Genomic DNA, 15,741 nt, shown 5'->3' with positions numbered 1-15,741 from the left:
AATTGAAAGCCTGCGTGCGCTAGTACCTCTTGCCACGAGTTCCCAGAATCCTTTGCGGTTTTACCCCTGAATGACGTCACATCTTCAATCTCTTTATAATATGCATATTAAATTTTATATTTGGGGTGAAATATCAAGTCTTTTCAAGTAAACCGGTTCAAGTCCAATTCAAGTCCCAGGTCATTGGTGTAAAAGTCCAAGTCAAGTCACAAGTCTTAGAACATTTTTTCAAGTCAAGTCTAAAGTCATAAAATTAATGACTCGAGTCTGACTCGAGTCCAAGTCATGTGACTCGAGTCTGACTCGAGTCCAAGTCATGTGACTCGAGTCCACACCTCTGCAATATACCTTTTAATAAGGAGGGATCGTTTGGAAGGCTAGGATGGTGGTGTTGAGGTAAAGACTTTGGATCAGAGTTTGGATGACACACATCCAGCCTGAACAGTCCAAATGTACCAATACAGAGCCTGAAATGCACAGTGACAGATCGCAGTGGATTTAAAGAACAGGGAAAAGGGGCAGGTTGGCTTAAACTGGCGGAGTGGTCATTGGGCAAGAGAGATTTTGAACAAGGTTATTATGAGAGTGTAGGAAAAAGTGGCAAAGAAAGTGTAGCAGCAGCAACAACGGCCAATATAAGCAAGAGGAATAACGACTAAATGAGAGCGTTTAGATCTGTCATTTCTTTATATTTTGCTTCCAAGAAGCCAGACTTTCTTGTAATTTTTTATGTGGTCTTGAGCGTTCTCCAGGTCTTCTGAAGGTCATTTTCTTTTGGGCTTTATACCTTTTCCACACATTTTTAGTTTAGTCCTTGTATCTGACCATTTCAAGCAGATTTCCTTCAGCAAAGATGACCTGGGAGATGGATCTGGCTGTTCAGTTTGGCCACTGTGTTCACTAAAGCCCCATCAGAAATAGTCTCAGTAGAAGGGTGGTTGTCAAGTCAGTCTTAAGGAAGGAAAACAGGGAGAAAAGGCTGAGGTATGCCAAATGGCATGCAAACTGGACCCAAAATAAGTCAAAATGATCCCACACTGCTTTAATAACATTGAGGTGCAGGCTCAGAAAAGGGCAATCCACAGCTGATGTATGCTTTTACAACACTAGCAATTTTTTGGGGATCACTGTCATGCTGAAAAATGAAGCTGTTCCAAATCAGATGTTTTCCAGGTTGAATTAGATGGTGGACCAAACTCTGATGGTACTTCAACAAGTTCCCCAACAGCAGTTTCTGTGGCTTCTTTTCCAGTTTCCTCAAAATTTTAAGTGCAAACTGCACACCATGCTACGATAGATGCAACAAAAGAAGTGGCAACAAATTATGTGCATTTACAACTGACTAATAAAAAAAGAGCCTAAAGATACAATTAAATACAATTTTGCTAAGTCGTCTGTCATGTGTAGACACAACACTGATTCATACTTTTAGTTAGGTGCATTTTATGTTTCAATAATTCACAGGTCAGTTTTAACGGTCAGGTACAACGACTGAAGTGAAAATGATTGTAAATCAGTCCCATGTCCAAAGAAAAACTTTGAAAGACCTCCAGGAAGCCTGGAGAACTACTGCTCAAGACCACTTTCTATAAAATTACAAGAATGTCTGGCTCCCTGAAGCCTTCTGCACAGTATCAAAACTGAATGCCAGTTATGCATAGCTGAAAGAGAAAAACAAAGTTTGTACCATGGTGTGCCATTATTTCCATCATTTATCTCAATTTCTGTCCCCACCATCACAGCAGAGGTCGCCTCTCCATCAGTCGGCACGTCAGCAACCAGGAAAGCAGGTGAGCCGCATTTCCATTACGTCCGACCTCCCAGCTCACCAGTGTGTGCCACACAGTAACACACACAAAGCAAACAGCAGCCAGCAGGCACTCCTGGCACAGTCGCACAGATTCTTTTAACCACGTGTTTGTCAGAAGGTGAAAAGAGATTGGGGTGCTTGTGTGAGCGCTCAGCGGACACACTGCTGTTGCTTCTATAATATTTTCCACTTGGCTGCATGTATCAAGACAGGAAGGAAATTAACAGCTTGAGGTGTCTGAGTGATGCTGCTTCAGCTGCCGCTAGCTGTGTGTGTGTGTGTGTGTGTGTGTGTGTGTGTGTGTGTGTGTGTGTGTGTGTGTGTGTGTGTGTGTGCACCTAAGTGAGAGAGACAGATAGAACTAGAAAGCGAGGGAGAAAAAGAGGAAGAGAGAGAAAGATGCTTTCCTCCATGACTTATGGTATGTGGCCCGGGTCATTTGTCTGGTGAAGTTCTAATGCCAAACTTTGCAAAAGTTTTCAGACAGGCCATAACACGGTCCACCTACCAGAGCACATAAGCTCTATTACTAAGAAATTTCTCTCTCGCTCTCACTCACTCTCTCAGCGTAGAGGTCCCATATTTTATTGCATGCTCTGAAGACAACAGATAACTACCGCAGAGTTTCTTGTTTGGGGAAAATAAAAAAAATAAAAAAATGCCATCCACTTTGAGAGAAGTCTGGAGCCTGTCTTCTTGAGAAATATTAAATTGATCCCCAAACACACCTGTTTTTGAGCATTAGTCCCAAACAGATGTATTCTTAGAGAAATAAATCTGAAGAAAATCAATTTTATTGGAGTGCTAAATTCTCACCGCACAGGCTTGATAAGTGGCTCTGGAAAGTTTGTTGCTTGCTACTTGGTGAAGCTTTCCGGGTCTTTATAACTCCACACAGTTGATGTTTTTAGTGTGTTTAATGAATGCATTTCACACATGATTTTACCAATGTTTTATGGCAGTTTTTGTGTGCACACATTAGTACACCTTGGCCTGTGTATGTGTGCACATTTTTAACAGTCTGGATGGAAATACATTCATTGTTATCGGTCACAATTTAACCAGAGTTGCTACGCTCATATTAGTACATGCTTGAGAAATAAACCAGCATGTTTAGGATGGCAGGAGAAACCAGAACTCCAAGAACTGAGCCAAATTTTTGCATAAATTGCTTTTGGTTTGAACTGTTCCTTTAATCTGTTTAAGTCGATCCTTACATGGTTTCTAATAGCAATCAAGAGGGATGGAAAAAAAGTTGCTCAACCGCTCATGTGACAAGACAGAAAAAAACATAAATGCACAGATCAAAAAATAATGACTTATGATTCAATTTCTGCTCTAACTGCAGTCAAAGCAACCCTACCACACCTGTCGTTCTCTGCAAAAAGGCGAGCTACAAACTTTTCGGTGCAGCATTCAGCAAGTTTTGAGACACCAAGTACCAGATGATTGAAAATATAGATTTTCAGTAGAGCACTCCTTAAACACTCCCTGAAGAATAAGAGGTCACCATGACCACAGCACCGGTAAAGCCCCAACAATCCTGGGCTGACACATAATGGAAGATTTGTATAGCGTCTGTGTTTCTGCGTCTTCACTCTGTCAGGTGTGTGAAGCCACATCTCTTTTGTAAATGACTGAGTAACAGTCGTGTTTCTGTGTGGATATTGGAGTCCATTAATTTTGCATGTGTACAATGTGGGAGCCTGACAAATCCTTTTATATCAGAGAGTGTGCATGTGTGGGTGTGTGTGTGTTTATTTGTCTGGGATCACACATAGCTTTCAGACATGTTTATCTTCAACATTAGTGTGTGTCCGAGAGTTTGTACACGTGTGTACTTCAGAGTGTGAAATCCCATTAAGTGTGTTAAAACCCCTCTCTGGCCTACTGCCTGTTTGGAGAGGCAGACGCCCTACACACAGACACGCTCGCAGTTGTCACACCTGTATGTGTGTTTATTTTGTTACGCAGGCATCTGTGTATGTTTCTGCGTGCGGATATGGATGCACATCGGCTTTTGGAGAAGAGCTATATCGTGTGATGGTCATTTTCAGGTGAATATTTTCTACCGAAAATAGCGTTTGTGAATCTAATGTGGGTTCAAGGTCTCGTTGGTATCTAGAAGCTTTGGAACCATGAATATGTCACAAACTCAAAAAGTCTGCATACTACATATGACCACAATTTAATGTGTAATCTGTACAATTCCTTTGAAAAGCAAGGTGAAAGCTTGGGACTTCACAAGTCTTTAGCTTCCACTTATTTCTTTGTATGATGCTAGAAAAATAGAAAATAGACTCAGTGGCTTATTGAAATGTGCAAACATATGTGGAAATGTATGTAAGGCAAAAATAGAGTTGTTATAATGTTTGTAAAAGTTCTTCACGGCTTCTCCAGACCTGCTGATGGGTTAAGGATGTTCTACAGTCTCCTAGAGTAACTGCCTGTCTCCTAAATCTCCTCTGCACCCCTCTATGGGAAAAAATGTCAGTGGCCTTAACCTGTAAATGCATTCCTTTTCTGGGGGGTGTCTCATCGTTGGATCTTTCGTTAAGGAGCTGAAACTAAAGAAAAACATTCAAGCCTGGCTAAATTTTGAAACAAGATACACCAAGTCTTCCAAAATGTGTTGTGCTCTGATGTAAATGGTATCTTTGACACAAAAACAGCACTAATATACTACATATTCATCAAAACAACACCATTGCCCCTGTCGAGCATGGCGGTGGTTGTGTCATGCTTTGAGGCTGTTTATCTGGGAATTCAGTCAAGGTTTAGGGAATCTGAAAAATTTCAAATACTATTCAATTTGAAGCACACGTGCCCACCACACAGCTGAAATTGAACATTTTAATACGAATGTGTGCCAGTGCAGCAAGATCGCAGCTGTTGGCTGATTCTTTGGAATGACAGGCTCCGTTTGGCTTTCGAGAATACTTCAATAAAGACCTTTTCCCGATTGCTAGAGTGCCACGGCTTTCTCTTTTAATGTCTGTGGTGATAAAAGCTGGCTCACTCTCTTGTTTTTTATTTGTTGGTTTTAGGTCAGAGCTCTGTGGCAGTCATTCTCTAGCACCACACTAGAAAAGCTATTTTTGTGGACTTGCCTTTCTTCACAGGGGCACTGACATGTCAGAGTTGGAAGTAAACTATCTGTGCTTCCTACGATGCCTTATGAGATTACTAGATGATCAAACCATGGATAGATGGATGGTCCGTAACAAGTGGTCAGATGTTTACGAGCTGGTATCATTACACGGTTGCGCATTGCTGTGCGAGATTACATGACTTTTTGAGAGAATTCTCTTAATTAGAACCAAAACAATTAACGCAAATCATTAATTACTTTACTTAATTTTTAATGCATAATTTAAGAGCACTTCATTAGCTGCTTTGAAATAAGCAGTAGGAGGGAGTGAGGCTGTGGCTCAGAGTCTATTCTTGACCTTGGCAACGAAACAATTGACAAAATAATCTCACCTCAAGGTCTGTTTATGGCAACTGTTCCCTTCATCTACTCAAAAATGAAGTAAATGTATCTTAAAGTATTAAAATTGTGTATGTGACTCAGAGATCTCAGTCTGTCAACAAAAACATGTCTGAGAAAAAATAAACTCATACTTTAAACAATAAGACCCTGGCGTCATAAAGAAATCTAATATTTGGAAGACTGTTATGAAGACAAGCTCTTTATTCCTTTTGAACCACTGACGAGAAAACATGAATCCATTCAGCCAGGACTTTTCTTTTCTCTCACCTTCAGTTAAGGTCTTTTTCTTAGAACCAGCCAGGACCCAGAAATGACCTTAACTGTGCTGACTGCTGAGGAGAAATTGCTTTTTGAGGGACGCCCATATAAACCGAGTTCTAAAATATATCTATCATTGTTGAATAAAGGGCTTTGTGCTACGTTTTCACAAATCTACAGAGAGACAGCGAGATGGGAATCAGATTTGAACACTACAACTGAGGAACATCTGTGGTCAGATCTGTGTCATCAGCCACTGTGAATACGCAGCATCGAGCATTTAACCATCACTTCTGTCCTGAGCTACGACCTACTCTGCATACACGACAACTCCAAACTTTCATTATCTGAAATGAGTTTTAAATGTGAGTTGAGATCGTTCCTGACTGCAGTGACGAACATTTGGCATGACATGTGGGAAACTTCCTTCATTTAAATTACCTTTAAATTGACAAAATAAACAGTTCTTTGATTCAACTTTGAATTCACTTTGTGAAAATGTGCTACACTGCAAATGTTTGGCAGTCTCCTTACTTCTAAATGGAACTGAGATGTGAACAGTTACATTCACTTTGGAAACGTTTGAATAAATTCTATATAATACTGTGCAAAACTCTTGAACCGACCGTTATTTCTTTATATTTTGCTTCCAAACACCCACATTTTCTCAAACATTTCAAAAGTGGTCTTGAGCGATAGTTCTCCAGCCTTAGTTGTTCTTTGACTGCTTTTTCACTCCTTTTCAGTCCACTTCTTGTACCTGATCATTTTCAAGGTCTTTGTGTGTGTGTGTGTGTGTGTGTGTGTGTGTGTGTGTGTGTGTGTGTGTGTGTGTGTGTGTGTGTGTACAAAAGGTAACTTCTTGATGTGTGCTCAATCATCCAGGTAAGTAAATCTCCAAAAGTTGATTCTGTTCATCTGGACGTAGCGTTTTGTGGGAGAAACGTTTCGTCACTCATCCAAGTGATTCTTTAGTCTCAACTGACTGCATGTTTCCCCAATTGAGGAGGGGGGCTAAGGGTACATCTTTTGCCGTCTTACAGTGCTGTGATTGCAGCCATTCCTCAACTCTCTATGGAGTCATGGTCATTGATCAATGGTCTTTCATCAATGGGCTTTGATTAGTGGTTGTTGAACAATGGTCATGATAATTTCCATATTAATGATCAATGAACTGACCTCACAGCCCATTGTACCTTCAGTGGGCTGGTTTCAGTCATTATGTAATGTGACGTTTCTCCCTCTGACAACGCTACGTCCAGATGAACAGAATCAGCTTTTGGTGACAAAAGGTAACTTTATTGATAGCACTGGTTCAACAGATGAATCAGTGTTGTGTCCACAGAAAGATCCAATTATCAATGGCATCTTTAGGCACTTTGTCTCAAAACATTCACAGTAATTTGTTTCCATTCCTTCAGTTGAATCTACAAGAACAAAGATAAAAAATAAATCTCTGTCTGACAGGCATAAAATAGTATTTTTACTGCAGCAGCGCTGTGTTAAAGAATAAAGGTGGTCATACCAAATATTGACTTTCAAAGTTGTTGAAATTATACAAACTCTGTTTTTGCCTACTGTTCTGTATTTCCAAGTATGTTTGCACATTCAATAAATCACTGCGCATATTTTCCATTTTCCCAGAAAAATCTAAAGAAATGAGGGGCGGCTAAATACGTTTGCACAATATTAAATGTTAGCAGAGTGGCACTTTATGTTTCTTTTATCTGCACTGGCTGAATGTTCAAAGATGTTCGATGAGTAGCTTAAAACTGTTAATTAATTTTTTATGATGAGGGTTTTTTTCTGTCTTCTGGTAGTTGTTGTTCTTCAAATGCTAAAAGAATACAAGTAAAAACAAGATTACAACTGATATTTAAAGAGACCTCCAGATGTGATTGTTTTCAGGTAGCACACTCAGCACTCCATACTAAGAGTAAGAAATGGGAGATTTAATTCTAAGGCAAAATGAACTACGTGGCATGTTTCCAGTCAGCTCCTCGCCCTCATTTACTGAGCCGTGTGACTCTTTCCACCTCTGCTTCCCATCTTTCCTCCTTCCTCTTGTTCTCCTCTCTGAATACCAAATGCATTACGTAACCGTACAATGTTTCGCCACAGAGGATCATCCACGGCATCTCACATGTCCACATCTCTCTACAGGGGAGTGACAAGTGTAGCACCGCAGGGCCCGTGGAGGAGATATATATCAGCACTGCCTATTATTCTGGCATAACCCTCTCACTGCAAAGACAGCGAAAGACAGACAGGAAGACACTCTGTGATGGAGAAAAAGACAGAGACAGATACGACACAGATATTAGATCAGGATGAGAAAAGTACAAGCTTGTATCAATAGCATTATTCTCCACATTTTGTCCTGTCTGGCATGCCTTACTGCATAGAAGTCTCTCTCTCTCTCTCTCTCGCTCCCAACTGCTGGGTAGCAAGCAGCATAGAATTTCTATAATAGAAATGTCCGTCACGCTCCGTGTTTCCATATCTCTTATAGAAACGTCCATCATGCCAAGTCTGGACGTCAGCTTAACCCCCAAACTCCTCTACCCCTCGCTCCATCCATCGCTCACTCCTCGGCCCTCCCCCACTTTTTAAACCCCTTACCCTCGTGACTGAGTAGAGAGGGGGAGAGAAGACGCTTTTGCTTTCATTCCTCCCTCAAGGACGTGTGATGTTGTGTGATGTTGAAGCCTTATATCCGTAATAGTCAATCACTGTGGTGGGGGGAGAGTGGGGAGGGATGGGTGAGACTGAGAGTCAAAACAAATTACATTCTCACAGATGTCTTTGAATCACGCGGACGACAGGCAGACGCACACTCGCGCTGCGCCTCCCGGTTGTGAGAGATGTAGTAGAACTTGCCTCAGAGCGTGGCGCGTTTTGATCTGACTTCCTTAAACTCCCGTTCCTCCTTTCTTCTCTTTCTCTCTCGTTCTCCATTCCTCTTCGCCTTTTCTTGCTCTGTAATCTAACCTAATCCAGATGACTCACTTTCATCGATTGCACAAATGTGCAAAGTCTGTGTGTGTGTGTGTGTGTGAGGACTTTTGTACTGCCCAGAGCTGACTGTGTGATACGGTTTGTTGTGAGGTCCCAAGATACTGAGAAAAGATGAATTCTTCACAAGCTTGTCCACCGTTTGACATCTCTATGTCCTGGGAAATCAATAAGCATCGTACATAATCAAAACACAGGAAAGGGATTCACTTATGCTCCATTTTAACGCTAAATCTATATTTAACCAGATTGCACCTTTTGGGATCCAAAATCTGCAAGGGAGTCCTCACCGATAAGGCAGCCATATTCTGTAGATAGAGGTCTTAGATAAATAATACAGCGTAAAAAGTTCTGGGGACAGACAGGCAGAACGACAGAGAGACACAGGCCTAGCATCCCCCCAAAAAAGAAAAAAGAGAAAAAAAAACATATTCAAAGCAATGACAACTCCCAAGGATTCATCTCACACAGCTGCAATGAATGCTTTGAACTCTGCCAGAGAAATGAGTTTCTGAATTTTCGAGCCTTTAAGAAGACAAATTTACACGATGCACTCAAAGCATCATAAAGACTGTCTAGAACATCTCTGTCAGGGCTTGAAGCTACAAAGGGAAAACTGTACACTGCTAACGTCCATATATTTGTGCTGGTTACATAAATACCCAAATAATTTGAGAGCAATCCCAAAATAGCCTTGCAAATCAACATACAGCATTAAGAGAAGATGCATGTGACAGTATTTGTAGAACGTCTAGTGGGTGTAAGAAAAAATCAAGTACAAGGCGAAAACTCTAATTCAGGGGGTCACCGAGAGACTGATAACCATTTACACCTATTTACATCTATAGCCAATTTAGGATCATCAGTTAACCTGACATGCTTGTCTTTGGGGTGTGGGAGGAAGCTGGAGTTCGCGGTGATGACCTGCACAGGCACAGGGAGAACAAACTCCTCATAGGAAGGTCCCGGTCAACTGGCAGACTCAAACCCAGGACCGAGCTGCTCTGACGTGACAGTGCTAAACACCACACCCAGAAAACAAAGTTGAACTGAAATTCTTCAGACTGTTTGTGTAAGAGAAAACTAACTTAAGCAATTAGTAGTTATTTTTAATACTATTCCAGAGTATGAAACCCTTTTTTGGCTATTAAGTATTTTTGGATTCAGAATTTAAGCTAAGCTAACCTTCTGGGCCATCGTTCTTTCATAAGACTGCGTGAACGACATTTACCCTCCACAGCAGTCCCAGTTTCTCATTTGACCTGTTGGAGAAATTAAGTGCTTACACCTGGCCTAATGTGTAATTGCTAATTTGCAGATGTGCACATGTGGTTTTCAATCGTAAGTGAAGCTAATTGTGGGCTAAGTTAACAATACAAGACAGCAACATCCACACTCAAAGTCTCAAACGAGGCATCGAAAAAGCACAGACTGATGTCATGGCAGACATGTTCATCTCTTACAGTTTATGAGGAAACCCAAGCACAGATGTACAGTCAGTGGTTCACAAAAAAACTCCACCATGTCATCTCATTGAAAGCTTTTAAAGTAAAGTAGAGTCAGGTGGAAATGTTAGGTTTGCATAAGCCGTAACACAGCAACAGTTAACAGTGAGGGTCTTATCAGTGAGAAGCACTGCTGCAATAAATGCATGCATCAGGCAGTCTGATGAGTTTCAGGGTGGAGATGGCCAGATTCCACTATTTGTTATAGAAAAAACTATTCTGAAAAGAAAAGAGGTATACAATTTTAAACTCCAGATGAAACCATTGTATTAATATGCTATTATTATGCTATTATTACAGGCATACCAGTTAAACCTATTCTGACAGGACTTCTACTTACATTTAAATATAGTACGACTTCACAGTAAATGCACACATACACACACATATATATATACAGGTATATGGGCAATATAGGTCATTTGTCTTCCTCATTCTGCCTCACCTTCTTCATCATTTTTCCATTCATGGCTTCCAGCCGCTTTGTGCCGCTGCTGCTTTCCACATTGCTTTTGAATGGTAATGAAAGCACTGGCATGAGTTGAGATGCACCACTACACACAGAAATGGGGATCTACATCTCCTTATGTATGTGGGTATATGACAGTATCCCTGTTATTAATGCGCTCATGTTTTAGCCTCATTCACAGCCTGCCCAGGAGTGCAACCCATCTCCTAAGTGTTGCTCATCGGTCACATGGGGGGAAAAAAAGTGAAAAATGATGTAGAAGATGTTAAAAAATAGACAATTCAGTTCTACTAGTAAGAACATTTACTTTTAATTTACATTTACGTTAAAATTTTTTGCAGCGGTAAAAACTGCTGATCTTTTTAATGATCATGCAGGTTTTTAATCAAACTTCCAGTTTATCCCAAAGTAGGAACACCAAGCACTTTATTATGAAAACCGTCATTACATCGACCAGTCCCATCTGCTGTCAAAACAACCTAAATGTTTTATGCCATAGATTCTACAAGATGTTGGAAACATCCATTTGAAATGCTGGTCCATGCTGACATGATTGGATCGCGTGGTTTCTGCAGATTCGTCAGCCATACTTTCATGTTGTGAAAATCTCAGGAGATCAGCAGTCTGAGAAATACTCAAACTCACCCATCTGGCATCAACACTCACATCACGGCTGCAGTGACGGAGACCGCTTTTTGTCTTGATTCTGATGTTTGATGTGGACATTAGCTGAAGCCCCGGACTTGTGTGCTGGATCTTATGCTTAGTACTGCTGGTACATTGTGTGACTAGGTAATTGCAGGCATAAACAGGTGAGAAAGGAAAAGAAAACTGAGTGCTACTAGAAACCTGGAATAAAATAAAATATATATTCCCTCACTTGGTACTTTCATGACCGTGAAGCAGAGAGCTGTACAACCTGTCAGCGCAGACTTTTCCATCTGGTGACTTGAAGATTCACAGTAAATGAGCACAGTTATTTTCACTTGGTGACTCCTTGTGGCCTTTGGATTGAGAGACCACGCCCATTAGGGTTAAAGTTGATCACTCAGGACAATACTGCATTGATGTGAAGCAACCCTTCCCTATAGGGGGACAAAATGCCCATTACAGCACAAGAGACTTAATGGACACCTTTCAGGAGTCAAGGGTTCAGGATTTTCCTTTGACGTGAACCTCTCTATATGCAGCTGACAAACACCGACTAAATATTCCTTGATCCATTTAAATGAGAGCATATAAAATAAACCCTTCAGGGATCTGCACCAGAAAACTTGTTTCTTTCTCTTTAGCCTCAGGGCGTAACCTAAAACCAGGTGTCTCTGAAATGTGTAAAATATCAAACCAACAGGACTGCAACTCTGTAGCTTTCTCAGCAGAGATAGAAAGAACAGCCTTCAGCTTTGTAAACAGGATACATCATCTGCAATCTACTTTCTCTGCTTGACTCTCTTAGATTTTTCTGAGTCATGCTGTGGATCTTTCCCACTTGTTTGGGGTAGCGCTGACGCAGGGAGCGAGAAGAAGAGCGAAAATAGGAAATACAATAAAGATGCTACTAAAAATTTTGTTGATAGTTTAAAATGTTTTAATATGTGTTTTGATTGAAAATAGTTTATTATTGTTTTACGGGCCACTTGCTGCTGTTTCACACAAGCTCCTTTCTTGCAAATGAGCGTATGATGATGGATGTTTGTGATTTGAGGTTATTTAGATTCATTAAATCAAAGGAAACTGGACTGTACATTTATTGCCTTGTTAAAGATGACACACTTATTTTTTACTGCACAGAGTAACAGGTAAAATAAAAATAATGATGCGGTCTGCATTTAGATTGGCTAACTACAATCCTCGCTTTTATTATGCAATTCTGTCTGGATACTAAAAATCTCCCAGGAAAACGAACGCTCAAAAAAGGAAGGAGACTGTGGCTATGCCTGACCAAAAAAAGAGAAAAAATCATGATGAAAAGGGAGAGTAACAGAATCTGAAATGGAAACAAGAGTAAATAAAAAATAGTGACTCTCAAAGGAGAGTGCTCCAGTGCTCAAGAGGGTCTAAAGGGGAGATTCAGTCAGAACTATGTCTCCATATTACAAAGACACAATATAAAAATCATGGTGAAAATCAGCGAGACTCAATAATCTGATAATCATGTGAGGAAGGTGTAACAAAGACCAGTTTTAGGGGTGTTTACAGAGGTTGTGTGCATAAACTGTGTATGTACAAAGAAACATGCATATAATATGACCTTCCCCGAATGCAAAGTGTTTTTTATAATGTAAAAATTAACTGTAAAAATGCCTCTAGAGAAGGCCAAGTCCATTAGCATAAAGATGAAAAATAAGGTGAGAAATAACTAGCATGAAGCAAAACAGCCAGTGCTTTTACGATGGTCTGTCATCACTGATGCTATAAATAGCTGTGACCATGTGTAATGGTCTGCTTTCTCTTTTTTTCCTTTTGTTTGTAGTCTAATATTTTGTTTTTTGCCAGGGTCTTTTGCTCTTTTTTATCCCCGTTCTGTTTTTCTTTTCTTTTTAATTCCAAAAACAATCAAAGCCACATTTCCCTTTCTCCACTTTCTTCACATCCTCCCCAAAGTAAATTGCACTTCTTCATTAACCTGAGTTGCAAACAGCGATTTTATATGGAACTGATGCAATAAGAAAGCATCTGTGTCCACTCGTGGCTAAAGATGCGAGCAAAGAGTTGGCTCGGCCATGTGCGTAAAATCTCACTGTGACTGAGATTTGTGTTTTTAAAAGAGGACAGCGCATACACGTGGCTTTCGAAATCTCTCAAGAAGACAGCGTATGCATTTTTCTGCTTTTGTGCACACACAGCTATATGAATCTTTCCCCGGGTGGCTTGTTTTTCCAGAGTTTCAGAGCACATGCGCATCTACACAACATTACCTTAAAGTACAGCAGCCATGACACCACCGTGGTCAAAGCAAGGTTAGAGTCTCAGTCTTTCTCGGGATGACAGTTTGTACCCTATAAATCTTTGAGTGTGACATGACTGAAAAGTGAGGCGGTCACGATGCTGAGTGCTGAAATATTCCACATGCCTGTTCTCGACAGCTGAGGCAGCGTCGAGCGTGCGTACACGCGGAGAGTGCGAGCGAGGTCGGGGAATGCAATGAATGATGCAAAATGGAAAAGAGGCCGACAGGCTCTTAACAGTTCCTTCTGTGCATATCACGTTAGCTACTACAAGTGTATTTACTACACTTTTTACTACAAAGAAGGTCAAGTGAAAGCTAGTAACTGCTACTGGATCTGGATCTCTCTTTCTGGTAACCTGCACTCTTGTTCTGTCTCCTGGACCCTTGTACTTGCCTCAGTATGAAAAGAAAGAGGTCAGGTGGAAATCAGCATCTTAGCTAACACCCCCCCCCCCACACACACACACACACACACACACTGCACCCCCTGCTACACCACCATGTTGTTCCCTCTCAACAGTTTGTTTACTTGAGTTTATCTGGTCAGCAAAATGGACATCTCCCATCAGAGTGTGTGTTGCTGGCAGCAGTTCCTACACTTTCTCTCGTGTCCCATCTAGGTAGTTTGCCTCATGCAACGTGGGAGGAAGTCTCACCATCAATTATAGATTATGCTGACTGGGTGGGAAAGCCCATGCATATGGCTACACACCGGTAAACACTCATGCATGCCAGCGTACATTAGTCACATTTATGAAGAAGGCTTCCGGGGGGGGGGGGGGGGGGGTTCCTCTCAATTCATTTCTATTTCTAAAGTGCCAATTCACAACAGCGATTATTGCGGGGAACTTTACATTGTAACGGCAGGGGGTCGGACTCTGTTTTGACAGGAAGAAGCCGCCGACGTAAACCGAGCTCGAGGAGGGCGGCCATCTGCCTCAGCCAGTTGGGGTGAGGGGAAAGCAAAGAGAGAAAAGAGGAGCAACAAATCACGAACAATATAACAGTAAACACTCAGCAGGTTGGTGGGGACAGTCACCGTGCATCAGAAACATGCAGCTCTGGAGTCAGACATGCATGAGAAAAGGTACAGAGGGGAGAGAGGACAAAGAGGAAAAGGGACAAACTGCATACTGGAGAAGTTAAAGCCATCAATCCCTGCAAGTCTAGAAGTTCAAAAAACCCCTCACTGAAAAACACATAGCATTTGTGATAAATCAAATGACAAAGAAAACTTGGAGCACAGTTGTGCCTTACAATTGCTGTGCCGTTCAATATCTTTGTCTAGACATGATGGTTGTGCGTGAAAGATTACTCCTATTGTTTTGTTTTGTTTTTTCATCTCCATTTAACACAATATCCAACGAGCTCCAAACCACTGCAGGTTTAGTGCTACCTACTTGACCAAGGCCAGATGACTGATGAGCTATGAGAGGGAACACGGAGGGTATCAACACAAACCCATGTGTCATTAAAAGTGAAAAATGTCATTGCCATTACTCATTATGTGAATGCATTACTAACAAGCTATATGTGAATGTTTCCAGAAGCCAGCTCTCTAAAGGACACAAAAAGTCGAAGGGAACTGTATCCTATTCCCCACAAGTACGCCGCTCTCATTTACCCTCGTCCTCAGATCAGAGGTGACACATCAGCACCGCTCTGCTTCGCCGTAATCAATAATGTGTCAACAGCAGCCAGGAGATGCTTGTCAGGAAGGCCCAACCTTTTGCTCCTTCCTACTCCTTCTCCTTCACCTCGGTGATGTCACTTCCTGTTTGTTGCTCTCGCAGCTGAGAGAAAAAGGCTTAGAAGAGAGAAGAGGGAGCCACTATTCTCGCAATTTCCCTGAACAGAGTCCCACCACATCCCTTTTTCCCCTCTCAGCCTCCTCTTTCTCCCCACAGAACCGCTGTCTCTTTCACCACCGACTGCTTTATTCCTCCTTCTACCTCAACCTCTTCTCCATCTCACCATCTCTCTCCCCCCTCCCCCAAGCATCTTTCCTTGCAGCTCCCTTGCACCCACTTTTTCTTCCTGCTGCTCTGCACAGCCCTGTGAGAGCCTCTTTCACTTTCCCGCCTCCCCGTCTCTCCTATTCCGTCATACGTCAGCTGTTTTTCCCAGGAAGTGTTTTATTTAGAGCAGATTAATTAATTAGATACAGTATCAGAGCCATGGCCATTCTTAGCCCTGGCCATCAAGGCCCAGAGGCTAATGGAACTGCAGAAAACATGTGTG

The 15,741-nt window shown here is 41.5% G+C and overlaps 1 protein-coding gene across 3 annotated transcripts in view; it reads left to right on the top strand.

Moving 5' to 3' along the window:
* The window catches only part of LOC102207173 (protein ELFN1-like), a 49,773-nt gene that overhangs the window by 26,140 nt on the left and 7,892 nt on the right, over positions 1 to 15,741 (top strand). Inside the window, exon 2 of one of the 3 annotated variants that reach the window (XM_013913695.1) lies at positions 1,746 to 1,790. The exons of 1 other annotated variant lie outside the window; for it this stretch is intronic. The gene's annotated coding sequence lies outside the window, so the exon portion shown is untranslated. Of the gene's footprint in view, positions 1 to 1,742; positions 1,791 to 15,741 lie in introns of all 3 variants that reach the window. One more of the 3 variants, XM_005744545.1, reaches the window with a different exon arrangement.

Source organism: Pundamilia nyererei, unplaced genomic scaffold (assembly GCF_000239375.1).
Source record: "Pundamilia nyererei isolate P.nyererei 1_Seehausen unplaced genomic scaffold, PunNye1.0 scaffold00145, whole genome shotgun sequence".
Lineage (NCBI taxonomy): Eukaryota > Metazoa > Chordata > Actinopteri > Cichliformes > Cichlidae > Pundamilia > Pundamilia nyererei.
The sequence above is the reverse complement of the archived record's forward strand: the minus strand, read 5'-3'. Positions and strand labels throughout refer to the sequence as shown.